The sequence below is a fragment of the Epinephelus fuscoguttatus genome, linkage group LG4 (genome assembly GCF_011397635.1).
Source record: "Epinephelus fuscoguttatus linkage group LG4, E.fuscoguttatus.final_Chr_v1".
In the NCBI taxonomy this organism is placed as follows: domain Eukaryota; kingdom Metazoa; phylum Chordata; class Actinopteri; order Perciformes; family Serranidae; genus Epinephelus; species Epinephelus fuscoguttatus.
In genome coordinates this window covers 32,910,257-32,932,510 of record NC_064755.1, presented here as the reverse complement: position 1 = coordinate 32,932,510, position 22,254 = coordinate 32,910,257, and the positions used below count along the sequence as shown (strand labels likewise).

General features: G+C 46.1%; 1 protein-coding gene across 2 annotated transcripts in view; it reads left to right on the top strand.

Moving 5' to 3' along the window:
• Positions 1–22,254, top strand: part of plxnb2b (plexin b2b) — a 175,928-nt gene that overhangs the window by 12,536 nt on the left and 141,138 nt on the right. Inside the window, exon 2 of one of the 2 annotated variants that reach the window (XM_049573257.1) lies at positions 17,219–17,405. The exons of the other annotated variant lie outside the window; for it this stretch is intronic. The gene's annotated coding sequence lies outside the window, so the exon portion shown is untranslated. The remainder of the gene's footprint in view (positions 1–17,218; positions 17,406–22,254) is intronic. 2 annotated transcript variants of the gene reach the window in all.

The window sequence follows — 22,254 nt, the reverse complement described above, 5'->3', positions numbered from 1 at the left end:
ACTTGACTAGGCTCACTTAAGGTGGACTATTAAGGTGGACCACCACATTCTCAGCCGCTCATTAACAGTTAATGTAGAATTGACTCCTGAGTTATAGAGACAGTTACTAGAACTGTAACTGTTATTTAGTGTTATATTATTGTAGTTGGGTTAAGTTTTATTTGTTATGTGCATTTGTTGTTATATATTCATTCATTTTTATATATTTAAGTATATTTCAAACCGTAACAAGGAATATTGTTCAATTTTACATTCAACTTTGCCTTTTTATTAAAAAGGCAGATCCTTAGTGTCATTGACTGTCATTTGTTGCTTTAATTTTTTTTTGTACCTATTTGTTTATGCACCGGTACAGTTTTAGAAATATTGTTTAAGCATCGGTTTAGGAAAAACCCAAGCAATACCCAATCCTAGTGAGAGCACTCGTTTTTCTCCAGTAGCCTATTATTGGTACCATAGGTACCGTGGATGTAATTCTTCTGGACCTGACAGGGCAGCATGTATGCCAACACATGTTTTAGTCTGCTGTTAAATACCAAAGGAAGACGAAGGCCTACCAGGATGGAAGAAAAACTATACGTGCAAGACAACGACAAGTACAGCTGCCACAGCTCCGTCTTGTCACCTTGAAAAGAAAAGCGTTTTTGCCTGAGGCCAGCGTATTTTGTAAATTCTTTATAATAGGGAACGCTGCGTATTTACTTTATGCTACAAACGCCAGCAGCCTGAAGAGGCACTGAGCACCTGCTGTGCTGAGTGCTACACGTTTGGCATTTTTTCTGGTGGCCAAGAGCTAAGAAATGTTAAACTTTGGGTAAAATGTTGCGCTTGTAACTATAACTTTTAATCAGCTGTCCGATCACAGTGGAGGAGGGGCGATACAAATACCACATAGATGAACTGTCACATCTAAAATGTTAAAATGCTGAACAACACCATTAACGGAGGAGAAATATGTTAATATACCTTAGGCTTTACATATTAAGATACGTTTTCTTGCCCACAAAATCTCATGAACCCACACAGACTGCTTGGTACTTTGTTTTGGAGCTTGATTAGGAATGTTCCTGACGACTAATTTACCTGACGTTCAATCAGAAGTTTAAACTTAGACTAGTTGATAAGGCTAAAAGTAAGACAACGCTCCGTAAAGAGTCAAAATTGAGCTCAATCTAATCTGTAAGTTTAAACATAGTCAGAAAAATATTGCATATATAATCAGAGCCATTTTAAAACCAAATCATATTTTGATATCACTGAAATGTGTGTGCAAAACACAACAGCTCACTAAATGTAAGTTAACAAATTTGAAAACAGTATTTTTTAGGATAACAAATCTTTAGGAAAAGTTTGTGATTATTACAATGGCATTTTCACTGGGTGAACGCAATGTCATATAATGAAAATAATTTATTTTTATGTTTAAACAACTTGCATTTCTGGGTAGCAGTGTTTAATTGACTAGTTGACTTATCATGCATGTCCCTGAGGCAGATCATTTAGTTTAATTTAAATGTTTTTGATAATGTATTGTATCTTTAAGTACATAAGATTTATTCTTTTGTTTTTCTTTACCGTAGTATACGGAATCATGGAATTTCCCTGCAATTGGTATCGACCACTAAATTTCTGGTAACATGACATGCTTTGTCCTTACTGTGTAAAGCTCAGGCACAGAGCAGCAAGACCTGGCCGCTGACTTCATTTTTTTTTTTTTTTTTAAGAACTAGGTTAAGCCTTGGAAAAAACGATGTGGTTTCCAAAGCATGTTCGGTCACGCTGACCAGTTCCTCATGCTGTGGATCGCCATTAAGGAAGTGTTGAAAGGTGTCTGGGTTGAAGTGGGCTTTTAGGTGCCACAGCCTCGTGACAGGATATAGTCCTACCTTTGTCTAATGGCACGGACCTCGTGTTGGCTGATGTTGATGTTAGTAACGGTACCCGACGTAAGCGAGGCCCTGTATTTCAGGGCATTATTAGCAGCAGCAGACCACCCGTGGAGCTCAGACGAATAAAAATCCCATTTCCTCCCTGTCCATTGGTGGTATTAAGAGCTGAGGATTGTGCTGTTGCCTGAGTGCCAATGAAAAAGCCACTCAGTGTGTGAGCAGTTAAAGCTCTCTCAGCGCAGCGAGGGTGAGGCCTTCCTTCTGTATGCATCACCCCAGCCAGCTTGATCGATTCACTGTTTGCTCTGTCTTGTCTGAGTGCGAGCTCACACTGGACCACTCCGCCCACAGAAAATAATTCGGACTTCTACCAGTGCAACCTGCTTCCCACCAGGCTTCCCAGGCACACACAGATACACAAATGTACACATGTACAGTGAGTCCACACGCAGTCTGTCTCTCAGCCTAAGGGAGCTGGACAGCCCAGGCGCGAATCCATGAATTCCTCATAACACAATCTGTTGGCTGATCAATAATTCAATTCTATCTGTGAGCAAGCATGTCTGGATCCAATCTCACCTGCACCTCCCTCAGCCTTCTCTTAACAAGGTGGGTGTTGTGTCCTTGAGCCGGGCTCAGCTTACGTCTGTGCGGTTCTGCGCGTCCTTGTGTGTGCTGATTAGTTTGCTTTGGTTAGTTCTCAGGCAGTGCTTGTTCTAGTCCATCGTTGTGTATCCACTTCCCCTGTGCATGTGTGTGCACGCATGAGAGCCGCTGGCCATCATGGATTACAGAGCGCTCATTATTTCAACTCTCTCGTCATTCTGTCCACAGCAGTGTGTGCATGTGAAAGTGTCCGTCTACACTTGGAAAAGTTGATGTGTAAGTGTGTGTGTGTGTGTGTGTCAGAGCTTATGCGTGATCTGTCTCTCCCTCCAGGCAGCTAGACGAATCAAAGGCATGGATCTCATTAAAAGGTATAGAGCCTGTGGAGAGGTCAGGGGCTAAGTTCTCTGATTAGTGGGCTCCGGCGGTCTGCCTTGGTGCTGCCGGTGGGGGGGTCCTCTCATCGACATGCCTCTCATCCTTCTCCAACCCACACCTGAGGGGGCAATGTGCCCAGCACTCTTTCTCACCGCAGGCCCCATCTGACAGGGTCAAGGACAACACAGAGGGGCACGGACTTGCCCCCAGTCTCAGTTGTCTGGCCCTCTGTATTTCCCCTTCTTTCTATCACGGCCTAATGGGCTGCCTACTTCCCGTCCTGTTTTCATCCCTCTTTGAGTGTTTTATCAAAGGCCACATTCAGTTTCCATCCCAGTGACAGCCTCTCTTGCTGCATATCAAGCTGCACCAATCGCCCGACGAGCAACTTTCTGGGTCGTTAGTAACTCGTTCCAGGGCCTGGGCTCCTATCAAAGCCAGCGACCATGAACCAGGGATGACTTTCAGCCAAGGGCAAAGTGTGTGCGTGTGACTGTGAGTTAGAGAGACAGGACGCTTCTGAAGGTTGCCTGACTTTGGACAGTTTCTCCCTTTCCTCTGAATGGTCTTTCTCTTTACTTGCGCTGTCTCGTCCCCTGTGTGCCTCTCAGTTTAATGCCCTTCTAGATAAAACAACGCCAGTAAACTTCCTCTTTGTTTCTCTCTCTCCTTTTGCCGCTGATAACCACGCTATCTAAAAGTAGGCCCTGGCAGCACTCCCTGTCTATTCAGTCTACCCCCACTCCACCCCTCCTCCTCTCCCGGTATGTTAGGGTGCATTGTATGTAATCTGTAGATGGGGGGGAAAGGGTGTGTTTTTTTATTTTCCCTTTCTTTTCTGGGCCCGCCAGAGGAGGAGGCGGCGGGAGTGATTGCGGGTGGAGGGGACTGGCGCGTATCTGCTGACTGTCACTTCCATTAAGTGTGCTGTCCTCAACTGCCTCCCCTATATGCCCGGACCAGGCTCTCAGTGAGCCAAGGTCCCCTTTTGTTCAGTGTCCAACCTTTCTAATCCACAAACCCTTCAGTCCACAGATATGCTGTGGTAATTACAGGGCACTTTTTTTCTGTAAACTTTTCCTACATGAGGATTTAGGTCATTTTTGAGGCTTATTTTTGTTGCTATACAGAGTTTGTCAGAGTCAAGGTTTTTATATATGTTGGTGTAAGGTTTTGGCATCAATTTCCCCTGAGAGCAGAGAGGGATGAAATCACAATAGTCCACACACTGCTTCACAGCTTCCGCTGCCTCGCTCCGTTCCCAGTCTCTGTCCCTCTCAGGCTCAATCAATTAATAAAGCTTGACATTTATTGGAGAAAACAAATAAAAACGCTCGGTTTGGGGATTGTCTCGTGTGCAAACCACTCTCCCATTTTTGTGTTTGTTTACATATCATTGAACGCCCTGATCCCCCGACAACAGCGCTGCCAAAAACACAGGCCTCAAAGGAATTCAGTTTAACGCTGTGCAAGTGCCTTTTCTAAAGGGCAGTGCTGCGCCTCTGGTTGTCGAAGTCTGTTTAGCAGAATAATCAGTGCTTTAATTAACAAAAGTCAGTTCAGAATATCAATTATAGTTTTCCTTTATCAGCAGTCATGTCACACCAAGAAACAATTATGACTGATTGTGAGTTTCTATTGTCTCTTGCTGGTGATAATTAGTTACTTTGCTTATAGATTACACGTTTTTTCTTACCATAAATAGCCTCCCGCCCTGTCCTCTGCTCTCATTTCTTTTTCTGTTTTTATATTAATGAGTGGCCTTAAGCTCCCTCTTTCCTTCAAATCATGAGTTTGCGAGTCAGTCTTTGAGTGTGTTCTGTTTAAGAGAGAGGGCAGTGTGTTTTCATTCAGTGAGCCTTAGGGCCCCACTAACATTTTCTCTCAGTCTCATCCCAGTCCAGACACGCTCCTCGTTCTGGTATGACAAACATCTCAGAGGCGCCCGCTCAAACTAGAGCTGAGCCTTGATGGCGCGCCATCACCTCCACGCACACACACTTCATTCAGTCACAGTTTCATACAGTCTAACTCCTCTTCTCCCCTGCTTTCTGTTTATCTTTCTCTCATTGTCAAACACCCTCACACAAACACTCTCTCGGCAAGTCTCAGAAAACCAGGCTCTGGGGTTCCTCTTCTTCGCTGGCTGGGGTAATGACATGGTTGTGGCCTTCGCCGCGGTCGCTGTGAAACAACAGATCCGCTTCACAACCGCACCTTTCGCTGTCTGTTTATGTGGGGTGATGGAGTGTGTGCTGTCATCTGGAGGTGTGCCATCACCCTTAGCTTCCCGAAGCAGACAATGAGCAATGTTTCGTTTCACCTCATCTGTTCTCTTTTTCATTTCATCCTTATTTCTTTTCCCGTCTGATTGAAACAATCCTCGTGTTTTCACTTCTTCCCCATGTTTGGAAATAATTTGTGATGCTTGATTGTCACTGAGACATGACCGGAGTTTGGATCTCTTCCAGTGACTGCAGAGTTTTGTTTTTTTGTTGCATTTGCTGGTTGGCCCGTCCAGAGTGGGGAAAAAGGTGCAGTGGAGCCAATTATAGCAATGGGTTTTGTGCGCAGTAAGCGTAGCGTGGCGGTAGTGGGTGTGATGGGTTTTTAATGGGACTGAGCCACAGTCACAGATGTAAAAGCTTGTTGTTTTTGGTGATTGCAATGGTCAGTGTGTGAGAGGTGGGCATGCAGAGGACAGTCCACTTGAATCTGTGTCTGATTGTTAAGATCAAGCACCACTCAAAGCCAGATATTTCCCCACCACTATTTTAAAATCGCTCTTTCTGTTCCACAGATTTATAATTGAAACAAGAGTCACATTGTCAAGTTTGTTTTTTTTTTCTTCAAAAACCGAAATAAAAGGATTGTGCTGTTGGGGTTAACTGTCTGTGCCTCTAGTCGTTTTGCTCACAAGCTCTGTTTGGTAGATATTTCCAAGCACTAAGTGGAAAAAGAGAATTGAATAACTCTGAGTTTTCATTTCCCAAACTCATAATTGATGCGCTTGTTGTTTGCTTATTCACAGAGGGGGTTGAAAGCAAAACTCATCCCCTGGAAAGTCTTCTTAGGATGTTATCTGTTGAGTAATGAAACTGTCCCTTCCTCCCTGCCTTTGCAGCCAGTGTGTGATTCTGCTTTTGGTTACAGGCTGTACCGTAAATGATATGGCTAAGGCCATTAGCTAGATCTTTGTCTGTTCATACTGCTGGCCCTTCCTGATAGCTTAAGTGTTTTCTGCTTATTAACCATCCTGTCATATGCTCTTTTGTAAGGATGCACATTAATCTAAATGCACGCAAGTACATTAAAATTCTTTACAGCAGCACACACTGAATCACAAGAGGCTTGATCAGCTAAGAAATGAATGAGAGAATGCCAGTAGTTTTTGCTTAGCTCAGTGTAGACTATCGAAGGAGTGATTTGTATTCGTGCTGCCTTGCGGTCCCTGCCCTGTTTGCAGTAGCCAATCTGGACAGGGGGGTTGTTATCAGAAGGCCTGAATGAAACAGCTGCCTAGCACTCTTCACCACGGCTCCGTTCAAGTCCTTCCACGCCTTTTGAAAATGTCGTGTTCTGCCCGTTGTGTCTGACACACTGCTCGCTAATGGCTCCTGGCTGTGATCCAACCTTATCCCGCATTCTGAACCTGGCTTTGGTTGCATCAGGCCCCTCTCACAACTAGGAGACTTACCTGGATCATGCCAGCCAGCAGCCAGCTTCTGCTAGGGAAACAGCTTTCCACAGTGGTGGAGGCATTTGGAGGATAAGCCCTACCCCGCGGACTGCTCCGAGAGGGCATGGCTAGCACCTGCCACTGCTAGTAACACGCTAATATTTAGCGACGAGAGGGTTTCAGCAAAGCCCTGTGGGTAAGCCACACTGGATTTTTCACTTCACAAACTAGCCTAGTCACATTGAAATGGCTTTTACTACTGTTTTGGCTCTGCCCTCTCCCTGCCCTTGACTCGGGGAGCTGCATTTGAAATCAAGTGCACGTACAGACTTGTCAGCTCCATGTAGCCACTAGCAGCTAGCCTAAGTACATCACCCTTATCTGTGATGTCACTTGCTTCCTCCCCTGTCCATGCTTGTCTGAGCTGGGTCATAAGCCACCCCTCCCTCCCCTCTCTTTAGACCTGTCTGTTTGACTGTAATGCAGCCTAAGCCTTTTGTTGAGAAGGGCATTAGCCTATATTTGTGGGCATGGGCGCTTTGTCATCCAGACCTGGGAATGGCTGCTCCAGATGGGTGATTAGTCACTACTGTGTGTATGTGTCTTTGGGAGATTGTGAGAGAGCTGCCAGTGTGTGTATGTGACCTAAGATCGGTGTGATTACAAGAAGATGAGAGCGGGAGCCCAAATGAAGATAAAACAGGGGCACTTGTATTGCCTCATGTCATGCGCTTCTGTACGTGTATGCGTGCACGGGCATGTGGTTCTGTGTTTATCATCTAATAGCCATCATCCCCCCCTCCCCTGTACTCACATCCCCAATGCAATCTCATCTCTAACTCTGACTCGGCTAGCTGGGCTTCCATCAGCGATTTTGAGTGCAGCTCTCATGCCTGTAGGCTGCCGTAATGATAGCTTTTGCAAAAAAAAAAAAAGCCCAGCTGTTTGCTCACAAAGTATGAGAATGAAAAGTGGAAAGGAGGAGGAGGATGAGGAGGAGGAAGAAGAAGAGGATGAAAGTGTCACAAGCCCTCTTTTGTACAGCTGCAGTCTCATACAATTTCATGGAGCAGACCTAACAAAAGCAAGAACACGTGCACCATGAAAGATTAATTGGTTGCTGTTAGCTCTAACTCTCATCATCACCTGCAGAGGCGAAGGTAGGGAATACAGAAAAGGAGCGTGTTGCCTGGTGTTGGCGAGGATAACAAGGCACCAGGGGGAAAGGCGTTTTTCTCTCTCTGGCCGCTGGCTGACAAAAAGTTTCCGAAGTCGAGCACACCGAAGTTAGAAATTGAAGCTGAGACGCTGCTGTTTCGTGCTCACCTGGTCTAGTTAGCACGGTGACGGCTCATCAGCTGGCACTGATTGCACTGCGGACATGGTTAACAGCCCATGTAGAGGTTGTGTGTGCGTGCGTACCAGCGAGCAAGCGTGTAACATTGTGTGTGTGTGTGGTACACCACTGTCCAGACACATCTGCCTGGCTTTAATTAGTTTTGCCTGGCACAGGGACCCACCAGTCTCTCTGGTGTTTAATAACAGCCTCGACAGTGGGCATTTATCAAGGTCTGAATACAGCTGAAGGATCGTGCATTCATTTGGCCAAAATCACTTTAAAGTTATTATGTTCTTTTTATTTTCTGAAGGTGGTTGCAAATAAGCTCCTGTTCCTCCCTCACACTGGGGCATGTTGAAACACAAATCCTCTCTGCTGTGCATATTTTGGCTCCCTCTCCTTTGATTTCCTCCTTTTTTCCCTCTCTCCTCTCACTTCTCTTTTCTCGTCAGTCATTGTATTAATATGTCATGCGTCTGACCCAAATTTCCAGGCCCTTGAATGCTTCCAGGGCTCTTCCTCTGCCTTGTCCCCTCTGCTCTTTTTGATCAGATCCATTGTAGTGAGAAGCATCCCAGGCAGAGAGACCGAGGCCATGTTTCGTTGTCTCCTCAATCAGAATCAGTAAGCGTTCCTCGGGTGCAAACGGACCCGCTCCTAAATGCCTCCTCCTTCAAAGTGTCTCTGTCCTCCCATCTCCTGCTTGCAGTGGTTTCTAATCAGGGCAGGAGATTTTCGCGGGTGAACCAATATGAGCTGACAGACACCCTCCCCTCCCTTAACCTGTCTTCTCCCTCTTCTTCCCTTCCTTCCCTTCACATCTGTGAATGTTACCTGACGAGACTCATTTGTCAACCCCCTCCCCGACCCTTCTCTTTCCGTCTGCTTGCCCCAGCCACCTGATCCCTCCCTCCTGTTGTGTCCGTCAGTGCCAGCAGAGCTGAAGAGTCTGCTGTGTGTGTGTTTTGAGTGGGTGGGGAGTCGGAAACTAAACTGAGCAGGGCCGGGGTGCATACAGGTGCAGCTCCTCTCGCCGCCCGAGGGATAGCTGTCAAAGTCTCTTCATTTAGGCCCTCTTTCTTCATGTCATCCCCACTGTGGCCTTTATATGTCTTACTCTAGTCTAACTCAGGTCTGGCTAAGCACTCTTTTAGGGCACGGTGGCCCCAAGAGGCGCAGTAACCACGGGGAGCATCCCTCCGGCTGTTGCTCCAGCTGTTGCTCCATGCTTCCGTATTGTATGGATATTGTTTTTGTTATTATCTCTGACTTACTACAAGGACAATTTCCCCATAAGGGATAATAAAGATTTCTACTACTACTGTGATATATTGCATGCCAGAAGGGCCTAAAAAAGATAGTGAGGAATTCAAAAGCAGCAGGAGCAGCAGCTAACGTTGCCCCCGAGCTCCTCTCGCAAGCTGAGTGAATGCAAATGGACTTTTTTAAATAAAGCAGAGTTCCCCAGCCGTAATAGTCTGCATGCCTAGCACAATGCAGCACAGCCCCGTATCCCCTCATTCAATTCCACAGCAACTTCCTTTTTGGGTGGGAATGGCTGTCTGATTCCTTCCTCTGTCAGCTCACTAGAGGAGATTGCTTTGATTTTGGGGCAGACTTGACCAGATTAAATAGAGTCGGTCCGGGCCGTGTGGACGGGTGGCTCCCAGCCATCGTCTCATTTGTGTTTCTCATTGTCGCCTGCAGCTCCCCTCCATTTTTGTTCTCTCCCCTTCCCTTTGTTTGCCTCACGCTTCCGCTCAGTATCTGGCCAACGATTGATAAGACCCAATCCCTGACAATGCTTGGCGCGCTGCACAGGATCGGTGGCGATGGCGCTCATGCATTGTGGCGAGTGTGTGTGTGTGTCTGTTCAGGCTTTAGGAGGGAGATGGGATGCGGCTCACGTCATTGTTTATCTACCTTTCCACTTCCAGATGGCGCTCAGCAGAAAGAATGTGCTTCTTGACACTCTCTCGTTTTCTCCCTCTCTCTTTCCTCACTCCATCCCTCCCTCCATCTCTCCTGTGGCTCACTCCGGTATATGGACTTGGTTTTAGGTCCAGAACACGCAGCATGAGGTGAGGGGGAAGGTGGTGAGAGAGCCAGGAAGGCAGACTGGGACTTGAGAGGGAGCTTGGAAAGTCAGGTGGTAGACTTTGAGCTTAGCCATATCTCTGTGTGTGTGTGTGTGTGTGTGTGTGTTAAGACATAGTGTGTGAACATATGTGCTAGTGATTGTACCTCTGAGACTGTCGCACTTTTTCTTGTCATGAGTATTTGCGAATCTGAATCACAATGCACGAGCGCGCTGGTGCGACAACACATTTGAAACACTTGACACATTTTTTTCTTCGAGGTCATTGAATCATAAAAATCTCGTCTCAGGCAACAATTGAGTCGGCCGGCCCCGGTCCTCTCGGCCGTCTGGATTGATGGACGGTCAATTCCGGCAGCAGGAGATAATCACAGCGTGTCAGCCTCCACCAATCCAGACTCTTATCTGTGTCTGCCCACTGCCAGCATGCCACAAATGACCACAGGGACACGCATTTCTCTTTATTGTTCCAAAGCCCTGAGGGAGGGAAGGTGTTTGTGCGTGCTGAACTTAGCTTTTGCAGGCTGCATCCTCTGCTGGATGAACACATTCACCTGAAGTGCACCTTCACCACAGGGGTACTTCAACAAAACTCACCTCCCTGTTTTGGAAAGTGCATACACTTATGATAAGGCAGTGCTGTTGGATGTTTTTTTTTCACATTTTTTCTTGGCTGCCTTTTTAGATGAATTATGCTCTGTCTGAAGTGTCTGGCGATAAGGTTTTTTCCATCAGAGTCCTTACTCAGGAATCTTCCACCGCAACATGTCAATGGTATCAGGTTGTCCCATGGCACTGTGAGTTTTTTTGTTATCTTTTACTTTTAAAGTCCTATTGCCTTCCATATCAAGTGTGATCAAAGAAGATTACTCCCCTGAGTGTTTAGTGCAACAATGGACTTTTGCGAAAGTCGCATTGTTGTCTTGCATCCGCTCTGCTGGCTAAAGGTCTTTGAGGGGTTATTTTTCCCAGCTGTGCTAATTGTGGCCTAATGGTGTGCTGTTATAGCAAAGAGTGGTAAAAAGCAGCCGGTTGGTGAGGAGGCTTGCTGCCTTTCCTGTGCGGGCTGATTACGCTGTCTAGTTAATGCACCCTCCTCAGATACAAATGGAGGGTGGTTATTGCATCAGGAGAGACAGTCGGCCTGTCAAAATCGCCCTCTCTAACAGACAAGAGAGGGAGATAAAGAGAGATGGAGTAGAGTGAGAGAGAATATATTCTGGAGAGCCAATTTCACTGAGGGGATAGAAGCGTGGTAGTGCAATTATGAAATATAGCTTTCTGTTTCAATAATGACCTTTTCTCCACAGGCTATATATAGGCCACCGTAAATGATTCAGAGAATGGTCCATAGTGTCGTGTAGATGATGGCCTATGGATTCCTTCGGAGAGCAACGACAGTTCCCTGTGAAAAACTGTTTCTCGATGACACTATGTTGAACAAGAATGGTGGAAATGACAGCTGGGGACACCGGAGGAAGCAGTGCAGGGCACTTCACCACTACGCCTTTCCCAAGTTGTCGTCCTTATGCTGCTGTTAGTCACTTCCAGTTCCTACACTCGGTATGTGAGTGTGGGAGTGCGCGCCTGTGTGTGTGTCTGCACGAACTCTACAGAAGGAAAAAGGGCACTCTTGTGTGGTCTGTTTTTCTTTCACCGTTATTAATCACCCGGAGAATCACATGATTGTTCCAGCCCGAGATTAATTTTCATAAAAAAAAAAAAATCTCCTTCAGCATAACTTTCAGTAGCAAGTCACACATGAAAGCCCAGCGAAACATGGCCTCAGCACTGCCTGCCAGTTGTGCCAAACACCCACTACAGCACTGCTTACTATGCATCTGTCTGGATAGATACTCAGAGGTGGTGCAAGCCAGCCGCTCTCCCTGCAGCTGAGCCAGAGTTGGGGCGGAAAAAAAACAGGGTCAGGAACTGAAGAACTTCTTTCTGACCTGCTAATATAAGAAACAGACACTGGTGGAATTTCAAAGCTCCTGTAAACCAGAAAACATGTCCGGCTGAGTTAAAAGCATACACAGGGACCTGAAATATTTATGCCTTACCACTTAGCTGCAGCAATTACACATGCTCATATGTATTAGCATGTTTACATGCACATTAGCACGTCTGCACTTAACGTTATTAAGAGGTGGACATCATGTTTGAAAGCCTGTTTTGTACGCAGCAGTCGTACATCAATATAAAGTCCCCCTAAATAAGCATAATGTTTCTCTTGGATTTATGGAAACAGAAACTCTGGAGTATATCTCCTAACATCTATATTTGGGCTGCAACAAATAATTTATCTATTTGTTTACTGCTCAAATAACAGTGACAAAGACACATTGCAAGTGCCCAAAAACTAAATTGAAAATCAGAAATTGATGCATTGTAACAACGTGCAAATATTTTGTCATGAAATTCTAAATCAGTAATGGAAATTTTCAATTAAGTAATTGTCCATCAAACTTTAAGTGTCTTTATTTCAACATTGATCTACATCATGTTAGACTGACAGATTTACCTTACTGTTGATATGTGTAACTATAGCCGTTTTCTTGTATGAACTCCAGACAAAGTGCAACTAATCAGGTAGCACAAAACAGGAAATTGTCTGTGTTAGAGGCGTTCTCACTTATGGGAAATAATTGGTTTGGTTAAGGTGAGCAGAGGCGCCTGGGTAGAGCATGAAGGAGGCAGCAAATGACGCAGATTACACCACGGTCTCGTAGCTGGTTTGTAATTTGTAGGGCTGTATTCGACTCAGATTATTAGTCAAATCAGATTTGGCTGTTGAATATTCCACCATTTGTTTCTCTTTTTCCAAATGCAGTTTGAGAATTTAAACGTTCAGTGTGACAGTGACACTCCTGTAATATCGTAAGCAAGCTAACTTCGCTAAAACTAACACTAACAGTAGATATCAAACAGAAGCCTGAGACTATATAGTATTAATTTGCTGTGACAGGCAATGTTAGATAATGTTATCTCAGAGCCTGACCAGGCAAAGTCTCTCTTCCTCTGGGCAGCTGCCTTGGTGTCTGCAGCTGCCTGTACCGAAGAGCAGCATGAATGTGAAGAACGCTCACTCTGTAGCTAAATCAGGGGACTGGAACTTCCCCAGAAGTACGGTGCACATTGACCAACAAACAAACAAACAAAAAACACCTGACTGCTCGACTTGAAGGACTCTCAGGTGGCTGATGGGTCTCTGACTGATGATTCGAATCTCTGTCTTTCAGGAGGCAGCCACAGTAATTTGTTCCTAAATTACATAGATAGAATTTGTCTGATGATTTCAACTTTGGTCATTACCAACAGAAGTTCTTGCAACTTGTTGTCAAGATCTCCAGGTAGCCATTTTCATGCCGTCTTCATGTAAATGACCCTTCTTCTTCACCCATGAATGTTCAATGAAACGTCATCAGCACTCCTACTCACTCAGTTTTCTCCAGGCAGTGACCTGCTCTTTTCTCACATAGGCTCAATTGGCCATTGCACAGACATTGCGTTCTCACATACTGTTCCTCCAGGTAATGTCTAGATAATTTCACGTTTGCAGTGCATGTGTGGAAGGGGCTTATGTTTCTTAATATAGCAGTGCTTGTTTCCTTCGCTTCTAATATGCTTGTCCTGATTATTTACAGTATGATTCTGGACTGTGACTCTGAAGCTCTCTCCTGTTGTAGCTATTCACAGTTTAATTAGTTTGGATTTAGAGAATTGTTTACAAAACACAGTAAATTAAATGAATCTGTTTATTTTCCAGCCCTAAAAACACTCACTTATACACCTACACTGCACACATACACACACCACTGCACCCAGCAGTCGGTGAGGGGAGGCCCCCTGCGGTGCCAGTGTACAGCCCTGCTCGACTCCACACTTATTATCATGATTGCCTGCAAAAGGTGGCAGGACGCTGAGTCCATTCACTCTGTCAGACGGCTTCATAAAGCGGCTGCCGATGGTTCCCACTGGGCCCTCATCAGCGGCAGAGAGCAGCGAAGCGCCTCAGGACTTTGCTCTCTGAAGTGACAATAGTTTTCCTGCCGATAGAGGGAGAAAAGAGAGCAGGGGAGGGTAGAAAAACAAGATGGCCGCCGAGCAATAGGCATCTGTTGAATGCCTCATAGGGAGGTCATCCAGGAAGTAATGAGGTGAAACGCTGCAGTGGAGCAGTAGCTGTCAGTCACTTTGGACATTGTTGGGTTATAATGAGTGCCTGTTGTGAGTGGTAAGCACCTACACGACTAGGCAGCCTGGTTGAATGCAGACCACCTTTAGCCTCTTCCACCGTCTGCCTCTCTTCCGGTAATCTCCTTCATCCTTCATTCTTTTTTTTCCTCTTCCCCTCCTCCTCATTGAGAACTAGGCAAGTAATGCTACCCATGGACCATTTCCCGAGCATAATCCAACATCTGTCTTGCACACATCTCTTGCTTTGGCATTAAAACCTTCACTCCCCCCCCTCCTCTCCTCCACCTCCTCTCCATCTTCCACCCCCCTCTGGTAGCCGTCACAGCCGTTGAACGATTTCCTCTCACTGGGAGGCTCCTCCGAGTCACTGTGGCAGTGTCAAACGAGGCTCCTATTTAAGCTCATTAAATGTTTCCAAGAGAATAGGAAATCAATGGTGCATACCGGTGCGCGAGAACTTTTCTCTTAATTTAATTTCCCCTCCTCCTTATCTGTTTGCACATCTCTCTCTTTCTTTTTCTCCTATCATTCTTGCGTCTTTCCAGCCTGTCGTTCTCCTTTAAGTGGTGGAGGTGGAGGTGGTGGTGGGGAGGGAGCTGAAGCGGTTGCCTTCAGAAACCATTTCGGACTCGTATTCGTGACAGGCACCATGGTGCGAGCCTGTCCAGACTTTTCAGTGTTGTTTAGCCCCTCACCGCATGGAGGACAATCGACTTGAAAGTTTTGCTCACACTGACCTCAGCCCCGGAGTTCCAGCTTTTGTTTCGGGTCATGCTGTTAAGGGAACAGGTTTCGACCAGAATAGAATGTTGCTCTGAAAACATGTAGGGGAGTAAGGCATGGGGATGTTTTGGATTGAGATGACCGCGGTTTACAAAACACCTCACGCTTTCTTTCCCGTTTTGACTTTCACCCAACTTCCTCTGTTTTGTCCGTCTGTGTCTTATGCTCATCGGAGGTTTTTCTTAGATCACAATGTGTGTGTGTTCGTGTGCTTGGGACTACATGTCTGGCAGGGCTTTGTGCTGTGTGAAACTATGCCTGGGGGCTGGGCCCACACCTTCTCTGGAGCTCCTGTAATTGCTCTTTTGGGGCCACGTCTCTGGCTCTGAGCCCGTCTCCATCACTCTCACTCTGTCTCTCTCCCTCGCTCTTTGGCCTCCTCCCTTCTTTTTTTTGCCCTCACTCTGACCCCCCTCCTCTCTTCTCTCCCTGCATGGCTCATTATGGCTGATCCCCACCTGCCCAATCTGGGAATTCTCTTTACACACACACACACACACACACACACACATACACATACAGAGCCACTCAGCAGTTTTCCGAGCTGCCTGTCGCTTGGATGGTTTGTGGTGCTATCTGCTATAAAACAGCTTTGCTAATACTGTTTGGCCGAGAAATGGAAACAATAGTGCCGTCACATTTTTTTTCCCTCCAACTGGTGCAAACAGACAGTTTCTCATCTCTGTTCTGGCTGTCGGAGCACCATTTTTCATAAAACCCTGCCCCTTCAACCCCAGCTCCTGCCTTTGTGTACACTATCCTCAGCCTCAGGCTCCTAACCACAGGCCTGGTCTTTTCCATTTCCATTCCAGCCCTCCTTCCAGGCTGTCACCCAGCAGCCCCACCATGCCTGTTCCCAGGCTAGGGGGCTTACTTTGAAGGATAATGGATCTGGCCAGTTGCAGCTGCTCAGTAGCAGGGCACTATCATAGGAGTTATCTAAGGGCCTGAGTGCCCTGTGATGAATGGCTGGGAGCTGTGTGTCTCCACCGATCAATAAGCCACTAGCACACAGATGAGCTAGATGCCCCCTCGCTCTCCGTTCCCCCCCATTCCACACATATATCTCCCTCTCATAATCTCCCACTATGTTTGTGAACTTTTCCCTCCAATTCATGGCCTTGAATTGGGCCATTGATCTTTTATCCTTGGCTTGTTTTAAAGAAAGGGCCAGTATCTCCTCTCCACCCAAGCATGCAAGGTTTCTGACAGCACTTATTGCTACACTGGTGGCAAGGCGCACAAACATTACTTTAGCCTGATCGAAGGCCCGTAATCGGAGAGGGAGAGCGGAGAAAACGAGGGAGAGAAGAGTAGAAGATGCTGCTGCTGCTACCCCCACCCTGGAGCACCGTCCATCACAAGGCTGATGCAAGCGGATGTCCCATGTGGATATACACACTTGCAATGCAGACAAACACACGCGCATACACCAAGCAGTCTTTCTGTCAGGGCTCATTGAGCGCAACCTGTCCCAAAGCACCCAAACAGCCCCACCCAATCTGAATTGAAATAGGATGCTGTCAGTTTACTCTCTCCTTTGTCTCATTGTTGTGCACACATGTATGTGAGGTCTCTCTACACCACCAAAGCGTGTAAATCTGTATTTCTACTGCAGAACAACAGGTGTGTCATTGCTACTGTATGTGTTGGTTTTTGATCTATTTTTTTTTCTTCACTCTGCCGGCGAGGGATTTGCGATGAAAAGAGCGGACTGGAAATCTCTCTCCTTCTCTCGCTCTCGCTCTGTCTCCCCTCCAGGGACTTTCAGTAGTCTGTATCTTCCTCTCTTCCTCCTCGTCTCTCGCCTCTCCTCCCACTTCGCTCCACTCCTCTCCCCCTCTAGCTCTGATCTTCTCTCAGATCCGCCGTTGTCTCTGTCACAAAGAGCAGATTCTCAGCCTGGTAATTGCATGTCTGCTGGCCACCACACCTGTTGCTGTCAGTGCAGCGCTATGGGAAAGAGGGGAGAGCTGCGCCCTCTGGCCTCTGTGGCTCTCACCCCCTCACCGCCACCTTTGCTGCAGGGTGTAAACCCACAGGGAGGCGCGAGTGTAATTCGGCGAGCGCGCACATGTGTGGCATGGGGTGCTCCCACAGTTGATTGTGTTTATCTGTAACCTTGAGCTTCACCTCTAGCGTGTGTGTCCGTGCAAATGCATGTGTGTGTCTTCTCAAACCTGGCCAGTGCTGACTCTCTCTCTCCCTAATCCTCTCCTCCCCCTCTCCCCTCTCCCCTTATCCAGAGCCGGGGCCCTTAATGAAGCTGGGGGTCAGCAGCAGTGTGCGGCTAATTGGCCAAGTTTGCCCGGGGCTCTGGCTGCCTGTGATTGAAGTGTCCAGTGAGGGCCCACTGTGCTGCCGCCGCTGCACCCTGCTCTGTTCCACTCCAACAGCCAAGACGCTCGCTGCACCCCTGTCTGCCTCTCCCTAGTGAGTAGCACCCGAGGTCATTCTATTTTCACTTACACTCCCAATACTTTGTCCAGTTTTCTTTCTACTTGTATTATTTTCACGCAACGAAGAGTCCTCAGGCTCTTACTTTTTCCTGAATCACTTGTCCCACATGTCATCCCGTGTTTCTTCTTACAAACATTTATCTTTTGTGCCTCATTTTTCAAAGCCTCTCTCTGTCTCCTTTTTCCAGATCTGTATTTTTCTGTCTTTTTTTTCTTTTGCTAGACTTTCATGCCTACTCTTGGTCCCAGCATTTTCTCACTTTCCTTGGCTTGTACCACCCTCACACTCTTTCTCCTCACTTGCCACAGTGGGATTCGGGCAATTACTACGGTCCCCCATTGGCCAGCTGCCAGGAAAAAAAAGCAACTTCCAGCCCGATTTCTCTCACGATGGGCCCAACAGTCCCAGGCTTGGCCAGGCTGTATCACACTGTTCTAAGTTAACAGCAGAGGTTGGAGGCGAAGGCGTGGGGGGTGGGGGTGCCTCTAATTAGTCGAGCCTCCACTTTCTTCTCGTTAAGGCAGTCCTGGCTCCCATTGTTTGGCTGTCAGTACAAGAGTAGAGGTAGTAAGGCGATAGTGAGCTCTAGGGAAAGGCCTGAGCAGATAGGGTGTACAGAGCCGAGGGAAAGGGGTGAGGCAATAACTTTGCTACCCAGCAGATAGCTGACTATCTCACCTGGGAGATACAAGGGTCAGCCCCCAAGTGCCACCAATGAAAACACTTTTTGTTATTGCGCTCATAGAAGTGGAACATTGCTGGCTAGTAAATGGTCAACACTGTGTTTGTGTGTCAGGAAACAATGGTCCAATTATAAGTCAAGTCTTGCCCTACAAGTTAGGATAAGTTATATTCTGTCAAAACTTTTATTTGCACACCATTAGGTTTCTGTGCTTGTTTATTAAGGGCTGCAAGTAATTAAATTTGCTCTGATGCTCATTAAATGAAGATCCCCTGCAATTAACTGCTGCTGTAATCGTTTTATATAGACAGCTGTAAAAGCTTCTTCTGTTCATACTTGACTCGAGAGTGGAAAAACGACCACGTCTCACCATGATTCACTCAGTCGTTGAGATGAATGAAAAGGTGAGGAATAGGGATGTCAGTTTTGCTTAATTTTGTGTTCAATAGCCAGACATGACAGGTTTATTTTTAAGTAAAAACGCAAAATGTTGTGAAATACAAGAGGCCTTTTCTTTTAGTCCGGTGCTTCAGTGACTCAGTGTGAGTTTAGCACCACATTTCAAACTCTATCCATTTAAAGGTTGTGAAATTTTAATGTTGTGTGATGTAAATATCTTGCCTTTTAATTTAATTTTCTTAAGGCTTTGATGACATACAGCCGGTTAGCTGTGTTAACATACTGAAACATAGTGCTCACTGCCCACCCTCCAATCTCCACTGGTTAGCCTATGTTAGCCTTGGCCGCTCTGCACTGCGCACCAGCTGGGTCGGGCGGAAGCTAGCAAGTAGTGCTGCTCATTCGCGATTATGGGATGGGAACATGGTGGCCACCCTCCGATCTCCCCCACATCTTTATTTTTAACTGTAAAACCCCTAAAGCATTGTTAAATATGATGGCACCACTAGCTGGGCTGACACCGCTAATGGCGCTAAGAGTGAAGCTAACAATGCTAAATGGGGTTTGCAGCTCAAAATTGAGCCACCTACTCGTCGGGGTGACCAAGGGGAGACCAGAGGGTGGACATGATGTTTCCACAGCAGCACTGTTGGGGCAGGACAGGGTTACTAGTGGTAATTATCGATACCATAGACTGACATTCATAACCGGTCAGAAGTATTCTTGGTGGTTAACCAATTAACGGTTAACTGTTGACATCCCTTGTGAGGAATATTAACGTGACTGTACATGATGTACTGTCTTTGGGTTTACCCACTTCCTCCTAAACTGTTTCTGTGGTGTACCTTAAAACCCAAAGCTGCCACAAAGCCTCAGGACTTGCTGGTTTCTTAGTGTGCCACACTCGTCCATCTGTGAAGGGCTTAGTTTGACAGACAAGTCCTTTTCTCACTCATCTTCTCCATAATCAGCCGCTTGCTTAGGTCATAACTCTTGTGCTCCACTTTCCATCACATTTCCTCCAGTGCTGCATGCCTGCCAGCCTGCCCGCTGGTGTTAAAGATATACAAAATATGGCTCATTTGAAATGTAGGCTACCCTAGGTGGTTGTTCTAGCTGTGCTGAATTAATAGAAGTTGGGCGGAGGAACGCTTTCTTTTCTGAAAGTACTTAAGCTACACTTGTGACCCAAAACACAGCACATTAAAAATTCACACGTCTTATTTTTAGAGTTTTCTTCACTGTTTTTATCCCTTTGTTGTTCTCACGCTTCATCTCACCTCCCAGAAGATGGTGTAAATGTCATGGTAATGACATGCTTTTTGGTATCCATGAGGATTAGGAGGTGTCAATCATTCCTCCCATGAGGCTTTGCCTTGGCACAACCCTGGAGCAGAGAGGTTCTTGGGGATGAATGAATTTAGATGCACAAGAGCAAACAAATCTCTTGTTTTTGTTGTCATATTTGCAACTTTCTGCGCGACGCTGACCTTTTTATCTGCTGTGTTACTTTACATACTTTGAACGTTAATCAATGCAGTCACCTATACAGCTCCACACTCCCACTCTTGTGCGAGACACTCGTTTAGTTTACCTTTTTAAAGTGTCTTTCTTTGAAGAATATAGTGAAAATAGGTAAACAAGACCAGTTAATGGATAGCGAAACCTTTTGACGCATAATATTTCAAAGAGTAAGCCCAAACAAAATATTGTTTTTGAAAAAGGCTCCAGGTTTGTTTAAAATATTACTGATAGTCAGACCCTGACTGTGGCACTTTTTAAAGTTAAGTCAGGTTAATCTAATGAGGAGAAAGTGGTCCGACATCTAAAGTCCTTTATATGATACTTCAAATTAGTCAGAACTATGCATCCCCAGAGATGAGAGTGAATAATTCATTTGTCACACTGAATCAAAGAGATGATCCTAATGTCTGTGATCTGTTGAAACTCTGAAACTGTCATTGTGTCATGTAATCTAAAGCTCACTGCTATGATAAGGTCATTGGGGGAGAAAATGTACGTTAGAAAACCTCGTGTTCATGCTGTGTTTGTTGTTTTTTCTCATGAGTGTCATTTTTGTTTTCTCTGCGGTGATAGATGTATTATTCAATTCCAGGCTTTTAAAAATTCATCATCACCAAAGCAAGGTATTGCAGTGCCGGCATTAAAACTAACACCTTCAGAATGTGTAAAGGTAGTTAAAAATGCTGCTCGCTCCCTCCAGACGTACCTGCCAGATGATAAACCTAAATCACCGCAGGCCAGCACAGACACGAGGCCCTCATCGTCGCCCCGCATTCAGTTTTGCTCATCGAACACAGCAAATGCCACGTCCTTGCGGTACTAAAATAATATCAAACACCTTGTTCCTGACTCATCACCCCCCCACCTCCGAGCTCCCCCAACTCCAATGTGGTACTGCAGCCCTCCAGTTTTCCACCGCCCCCTGTGAATATCCAAGCTGTCGAGGCTGACTGGGCCGAACATTTTCTTGCCAGGGCACAGTTGGAACAGATCCGGCCTCCGGGCCACATATACCGCTCCACTCCAGCCCCTGCAAACAAAGCCTGCCCTGCGCAACTGTCATCTAAATGCTAAGCGCTTTGGATCGCTACGGTAGATTCCTTTTGTACATACTTAATCGTTTTTTTGAGACAGCTTGTCCTTTTGGAACGTGATAGCTTTACATGCTTTGCAGCTTGCTGAGCATGAGCTGCTGTTTGAGCAGGTTTTGTGATTCATTGAATTTGCACTGAATTACCAATAGAGAAAGGGTCTTTTGTTAATCAACAAGGTGTATGATTGCAGAAATCTGTATAGATGATGCAGGTGCTTTTTGTGTGGTTGCTCTATTTGAGGATTATGGGCTTTTCTTGACTCAGAGGCATACTTTTTTTTGAAGCAACCAAGTGTTGTAATGGTTATTTTTCAGATGATGGTGTAAGACCTGTCTGCCAAGTTAATCGCCCATCTGCACCCTTGGTGGTTGAGAAATGTGGCCGTCAGGCTTTACAGGAACATAAGCTAAACAGCCAGGCCCACTTTAAGGGGAGGCGCATTGAGAGACAGACTCCAGACGAACCTCTTGAACAGTTTCATATCAAATCCACAGACATACAAATCTCCACAATGATCTGCCAAGTTCCTGCAGAATTCACTGGAGCAGGGATAGCAGAATTTCACACCCCCGCCTGGCCCCCTCTCCCCTCCTCTCAGCCATCACTGGATGACGCTTGGCAGCAGAGGGTGATGGGAAACATCTGCGAAAGTCAGTGTGTGTATGTGTGTTTGTATGGTTGAATACACTCACCAGATAAAGAATTGTGTTTTTACCTTATAATTCTTTTTAGAGGCATCTTTTACATGGTGGCAGACGCGCCAATTATTCTAACATGGATCACACAGTGGAATGAATGAAACATGAACGTAGATACGACACACAAACTGTTTCGGCAGTTAAAGGCTCCAGGGCTGATGTTTTTTGAATCGATTCTGCAGCCCCGTTGGCAGGTGAGCGTGAGCAAGTGGTAAAAAAGAGATGATAATGCACTTCCTTTGCATCTAAATTACTTCCTGTGGCTGGCAAAGAGGAAGTGAAGGCAACCCCCCTATTGGCTTCGTTTTCCTATTCTTACTCCGTTTTCTTTGCACTAACAATGTTGTGTTTGCATGCTGACTATTATATTGTCAGGAAAAAACTAGGAGACAATGATTCAGCAGGTCCTCCGGATGCTCCTCTGC